The sequence below is a fragment of the Vigna radiata genome, chromosome 5, assembly GCF_000741045.1.
Source record: "Vigna radiata var. radiata cultivar VC1973A chromosome 5, Vradiata_ver6, whole genome shotgun sequence".
In the NCBI taxonomy this organism is placed as follows: Eukaryota; Viridiplantae; Streptophyta; class Magnoliopsida; order Fabales; family Fabaceae; genus Vigna; species Vigna radiata.
The window spans coordinates 12,410,452-12,417,909 of NC_028355.1; positions in this window are offsets into that span (position 1 = coordinate 12,410,452).

Genomic DNA, 7,458 nt, shown 5'->3' on the forward strand with positions numbered 1-7,458 from the left:
TTTAAGGCAGTGGATGTTTAGCAACTTCATATTATGTTAATGTGTGTTGTGTACGCTAATTTTTATTATTGAAACAATAAAAATTGTTTATGCCTAAATTGAAGTAGAAGCTTAGATGAAAAACACTTATTTTTNATTGATCATTCTTTTTAGTGTTTAGATTCTCTATATTTTATCTTTCCTATTANGAGAAGCCATATTTTTTTAATGTAATAACAATCGAGTTATNAATGTAATAACATTTTTTACTCAACTTTCCAGCAACTACCAAGATCAAACATAATGATTTAATGATTCCTTGCCCTCATATGAATATGTTGATTGCACATGCCCATAATCATTACATAAGTGACAATTATTTTATCTTGTCTTAAGGGAACTATCACATACTCTCTTAAAGAGGGACAATTCCAACATGTATATATTATCTTCATTGTTATAATTAATTTGTAGTAAAATATTAATTGACTAATTTTATATTATTTTTCTTTGTTGTAGTATTTTTCTAGGTGCAGATCTCAACAATATCGTGGCAATCAAATCATTGAAGTTAGAAAAGATTGGTGTTTATATGTCATTAGTACATGCTTATAAGTTATGTTATANTNATGTACATGTTTAAAGGTACATATAGGTTATATATGTTATGATTGTATATATTGTCTTGTAAAACAATGTATGTCATGACTCATATTAGACTACTCAACGATTATATTTTGAAATATCATTGTACAAATAATTTTTATTCATACATTAAAGTAATGAACATTCTTTCTGAGACTTTTGTCTTTGTCATATTTTTCTTGATATTTTATATCTTTTTATATATAATAGAACCAATAGATAACAGAGGTTTTTACATAATAGAACCAATATTTATATTATCTTTTGAAAAAATATTTTATATTTTACAAAATCTTTTATTAAAAAATTATTATTATTTTTTTTTTAAAATTTAGATCAATAGATAGCGCTTTTTTAAATAAGCGCTATCTATTGGTGTCTAACCATAGACAGCGCTTATTTAGAAAAGCGCTATCTATTAAAGATAGCGCTGACATAGATAGCGCTGACATATATAGCGCTTAAAAAGCGCTATCTATGATAAAAAAAAAGCGCTATCTATGCGCTTTTTTGTAGTAGTGTCCCTTTTCATAAAAAGCTCAAATAAGTATAAACTTTATGTGTAGATCTATGTTGATGACATTATTTTTGGTTCTACTAATCCTATGTTGTGCAAAGAATTTTCAAAAGTCATGCAGGAAGAATTTGAAATGTCCATGATGGGAGAGATGACATACTTCCTTGGTCTACAAGTGCAGCAAACCAAAGACTTCATATTCATTCATCAATCCAAATACTACAATGATCTGCTGAAAAGATTCAGTATGTTGGACTGCAAAGATGTTGCCACTCCAATGGCAACTAACTACTACTCGATCTAGACGAGACTGGTAAAAGTGTTGATCAAAGAATGTATCGATGTATGATTGGATCACTACTTTATCTTACTGCCAGTATGCCTGACATCATGCATAGTGTTTGTATCTGTGCTAGATTTCAATCTGCTCCTAAAGAATCACATGTTAGAGCTGTTAAAAGAATTTTAAAGTACCTCAAAGGTACTAAAAGTCTTGGACTGTGGTATCCAAATGGCACAAACCTTTTTCTAAACGGTTACAGTGATTATGATTTTGGAGGTTGTAAACTAGACAGAAAAAGCACTAGTGGCACATGTCACTTACTTGGATCATCATTGATCTCTTGGCATTCAAAGAAACAAGCATGTGTGGCTTTATCTACCACAGAAGCTGAGTACATAGCGGCTGGAAGATGTTGTGCACAGTCTCTTTGGATAAAGAGTCAATTAAAGGACTATGGCATTAAGATAGAAAACATTCCCTTGAAATGTGATAGTACTTGTGCTATAAATTTAACCAAGAATACAATTTTGCACTTGAAACCTAAGCATATTGAGATAATACATCATTTCATTAGAGATCATATAAATAGGGGTGAAATCAAAATTGAGTATGTCGATACACTACATCAGTGGGCTGATATCTTTACAAAACCTTTGAACAGAGAAAACTTTTTACAATTCGAAATGAACTGGGAATTCTAAATGATAATTGTGTAAAATGATCAATTCGACTATGCTTTGATTGAAGTCAACTATGCTTGAACTGTCATGCATCTTTACATATTCACTTCTGTTTTGGAATGATTTAATTCTTGCTTAACCACTATGCTTGATCTAGAAAAGGTTCTTGAAAGGTTTTGCAGGAAGGACATTGCTTTGAAGATCTACAATTGGCATTCAACATTTGCAAAAGCAATGCATTCGACTGATGATTCAATGCATTCGACTGCGTCTGAATGGGTTAATGATTCCAATTTTGGAATTTGATTCTATTCTTACTGTCTGCTTAAATCATTAATATTCTGCTATTATCTTTTCTCTTTACATGTTTCAATATCTGAATTGAGATAATATTGTAAGATTGTTGATATTTGTATCATTGCATATATATGTGATTTGATAATTTGACTGTGATACAAATTTGTGCTTAAACTGTTACTTAATCTGTGATATTCTACATTGTGCACTAAGACTGTTTTTGAAACTCATGCGTAATGACAAGGGGAGTATCACTGTTTTACACATTGTTTCGTCACAAATCTATATTTCAGGGGGAGCTTACACTGTTTTTGTGATGAACTTGTGATTTTGAGAGATCATTGTATTTCATAAACTGCATATTTGTATGATGCATCTCTGTTGTTTTTCAAAACTGCATAAATATCTGAAGCATTCCTTTTTTTGTTAATACACAAACGGGGAGAGATATTCATGAGTGTATGAGAGCAAGTCTATATGGGAAGAATTGTTGCATCATACTTTATCTGCTTGATATTTTGTTGTAACTGAACTGGGTTAATTGTTTCTGATATGTGGAACTGTACAAACATGGTTGAGTTATTAATCACGGTTGTGCATCATCAAAAAAGGGGGAGATTGTTGAGATTGTTGACAACACAAACTCTATATAAAACTACCTTTTGATGATGACAACACAGTGCTTAATAACAGTACACATGTTCCAGTATTACATGTTCTTTTTATGAAGTGTTTGTTATATCTGTTAAACATGTTTTGCTGATTTACAATGTATGTGCCTATGATTGACTTAGTGTTATATTTATGGAACATGCTCGTATTGAAATGTGAAATAAAATGTCTTTGATTACTGCACATTTCTGAAAGAAAAGATCACAAGCACCTTATGAACTTATATTTGTTGTGACAAAGTTCTAGTCTAGTCGAATACACTCATAATGGATTCGACTATGCTAAAATCTTTGTACAGATTTTGTGAACCAGTCCTATGGGAGATTTTGTGTTGAAAATAATTTCAACGTGATTTTTCATGTGTCAGTCGACATTGTGGATCATATATTTGACTGTGTTACTGATCTGTTTGAAATTTTGTTAAGCCTACATACTCCAACGACTATATTTTTCAAAAGTTAGTTAAGACTGTGTGACCTGGTCAACTGTAATAAATGTGCATTGATTTCTTTGACTGAGGAGCCTTTGTGTTGAATGTCTGTTATAACTGTTTTAATACAGTCGACTGTATTAGTAGGTTATTCGACTGAGAAGCAATCTGATATAACAGAAAACTATAAATAGACAGAACGCGAATTGTTCTACGACTTTTGTGATTTGACATTTTCATTTTCTTGTTTCAGATTGAATTCGTTTTTTTAGAGGCTCCAAGAATTCTCCAAGAAGACGGTGGTGATCTTGCTTGAGAGAGATTCAAAGGGAGAAGTCCATTGTGCATACTGCTTGATCAATATCTGCACAAAAAAGGTGCTTCTATTTGATCTTTGAAGGCTTGGCATCCTGTGAAGACTGTTGCGTTTGATTGAAGGCTTGGCAACCTGTGAAGTCTGTTGTGATAGGCTTGGCATCCTGTGAAGAGTGTTGGTGATACGTTGAGGATTGTTCGACGTGGGTGCAGATTGTAGAAAAGGGGATACTTGCTGCAGTGTTTGTTTTGTGTGTGCAACTATATTTGGTTTTGGGTTAGAGAGGAGATTTATATTTTTGTGTGGTGCTTCTATAAATTCCTTGTTGTAAAAACCGCAACCATCATAGTGCATTTGCTTTCTAGGTTGGAAGGACATTAGATGTAGGCATTATTGGCCGAACCAGTATAAAAACCAGTGTTTGATTTTCTCTATCCCTACACTCTTTATTTCCAGTCGACTATATTTGTTTAGCAGTCAACTACGTCTTTCTACTGCATTGAATTTTCATTACTTGCATTTCAAGGAAAGATCAAAAGCTTTGAATTTTCATACCAAGATTGTGAAAAGATTTTGATTTTGAACTAACACCAATTCACCCCCCTCTTTGTGTAAAACGAAGCCTACTAGTTTCCTAACAGTTCCTAGGGGTCATAGTTCTGGGCATAATAGTAAGTATGCGCATTTTATGATGTAGCAGAAATTTACGTCATAATATATTGAACATATTATGACGTAGTTTCTAAAACCATACATAATATGCGCGAAAGATATAATGACATACATTGTTTAGTACGTCATAAATATTATTATTACAATTGAACTCCAATGAAATTATAATCATTTTCCTGTATTATCATCTCATCTAATCAATTTGTAGTCAATATAGTTTCAAATGAACAAATTCAATGAAACTAACAAAACAAAATTCATTTCAAACATTAAATAGTCTAATAATATTTAATACATCATTCATACATGAAACTACATATTAAATCCAAATATTAAAGTACATACACTATTGAATTGTAGCGAAATTTCTACTAAAAATTAAAATAATAGAAGCCCAGTTCCTTCTAATGTCTTCAATGTGTTCAGCTTCCATGGGGGATGAATCATTAAAGATCTATAAATAAAACAATAGAGTTAAACAATATTGTAATGAATAGTTGGACAAGTATTTAGTTAGTTTTTTAATACCTTATTCCATGATTCAGTAATGTTTTTACAAATAATGGTATGCATGTGTTTCATTACATAACACCCACACTCATAACTGCCCAATTGACGTCGACACTGCAAATTTAAATACAAATAATCAATACTCATTGAAACCAAAGACACAAAATATCATATTATACTAGCCTTTGCAGCATGCAGCTTTGATTAATTTTGCTAAACCAAATTTCACAAAACCAACAACACAGTCAATTCTCATAAAACTAACAATCACAAAACACAATACAAAGGTAAACTTCTATTACATTAGGTGTGACTATTTGCATCTTCTTCCTAGAAACGGATGGAACACCCCGCAACCTTGAATGAGCTTCCAAAAACCTATACAAAAGTTAGACTTCAATTACCTCAAAATAATAAGGAAGGAATCAAAATAGAAAGGAAAACTTACGCCTCTAATATATTTTTGATGGACAATGTGTTAGCTTTCTTATGCAAAGAACATAAGAGAACTACAAGAGAACAATCAGGAACAATAACTAGCAATTACCAATGACCCCTACAAGTTAGAATAATATTAATCAAAAGAAACTTTTAAATTAGTCATAAAGATTTCAAAAATTATGTACTTACTTATCCAAGTAAGGTGCTAAATAGACCTCTTTACCAGCTTTTTCAAACATTTCTATTAAGTACTTTAGCACCTCCTCTGATTTATTTCCTACACTTTCAATTATAAGAGGATCAAGAAATTCATAGATAGTAGCATTCCTTCTCTCGATGCAGAGGTGATGCAAATACCTTCAATATGAACATATAACATTAAAATAAATACAAGAATGCAATATGATAGTATTTTCATCGTTTGTGAAGGTTTACTTACAAATTTCAAAGTTGTAGAACTGTTGTAGAGTGGAGATCATTACCCATGACAATTTCACAAATATCCTTATGACATACAAATAAAGTGGTGGTAGTAGTCTTGCATGTGAGTTCAGGAGGCATATCTATCTCAATAGTTTTATTCCCCATTGTGACTACCGCTGCACCAAGTTGTGGTGAGGAGACCATTGTGGTTGTGGAGGTGTAACAATGTTTGTCTTCTTAGAAACGTCCTAAATTTGACCACAAAATAAGTCCAATATTATATCCATCTAAATACAACAAATACATAAGTAATTAAGGCAAATATGAATAAAAATACTTACTAAAATTGGCTTTGCCAATCTCGCTGGCCAAATGATAAAATTTCCTGGAGCTTGCCCCACTGTTTGAACCTCCTCACTAGGCAGAGGAAAACGAGTAGAAGAATCTTTAATATCTACAACCACCACTCGCAACATATGATCTTTAATAACCTTATGGTGGATGGTGCATCCCAAATTATATATTTTACCTAAGACACAAAAAAGATGACAATTGTTGAGTAATTTACAACCATCACACACAATTCACATATTCAACATAAACAACCAAACAAAATTGAATTTACCTAAAGCCACCAAAAGCCAATAGGGATCATCAACATATAATTCACAATCAATAGGGACATCAACACCATCCCCTGATATCTCAGGAAGAGGACAACTCCCCTTTGTGTTAGCAACATGTGAAGCAACCTTTGGTGGACCTTGAATACCCAATCCTAAGGATCCTATCTCTGATTTGATTTCTGACAATAACTCAGCTCTCAATTGTGGGAACAATGCTTTCTTTAACTCATTTCTTATCACCTTTTTATCGGATTCACTAAGTTGTGCTAAAGTAACCTTTCGAGTAGGACCACCAAAGAATTTCTTGAGTCCTACCCCTCGTCCAACACCACGGATATATCCTGGATGCTCCGGACGTCCAAGGGCAACAACTAATATGTCATCTCGACCTTCTTGAGTGAATGAACCTTGTGAGCTTTTTTCCACTAACTCATCCTGAAAAAAGTAGTGTTTTAGTCCATCTATTACAGAATACATGCCAAAAAATATATCTGAAGACATTAAAATTAAAATTAGGCTTCGCATGAGTTTCTAACAATCTTCTCCGCTATAAGTCGAGTTTCTTCAGAAGTGTATTCTCCTAATGGCTTAGTGCGAGCTCTCTTCCATTTCACAATAAGAATACTAGCCTTACTTCTACCAAGTAAGGCCACAAAGTTAGTGAATCTTGCATGGTTGTCTCCAATAACTTTTCCTATTCTCATATCAAATTGAATGGGCAATTTGTGATCAACATTACGACTAATAGTCAAGTCTTTTAGCCTAGTTGCACGTCTACACTTGGGTTTGGTAGACGATTGACTTTGGTCCTCACTTTGTTGTGGTGTAGGTGATGGGTGTCGCGGCCCATAAAAATTTAATTGAAATTTAGAAATGTAGTATAATGCTAGGGAATGACCCCTAGGTCGTCTCTCAAGGACCAACTGCGGTTCGAGTCTAGGTCAGACACGAAGTGGGGGGGGGGGGG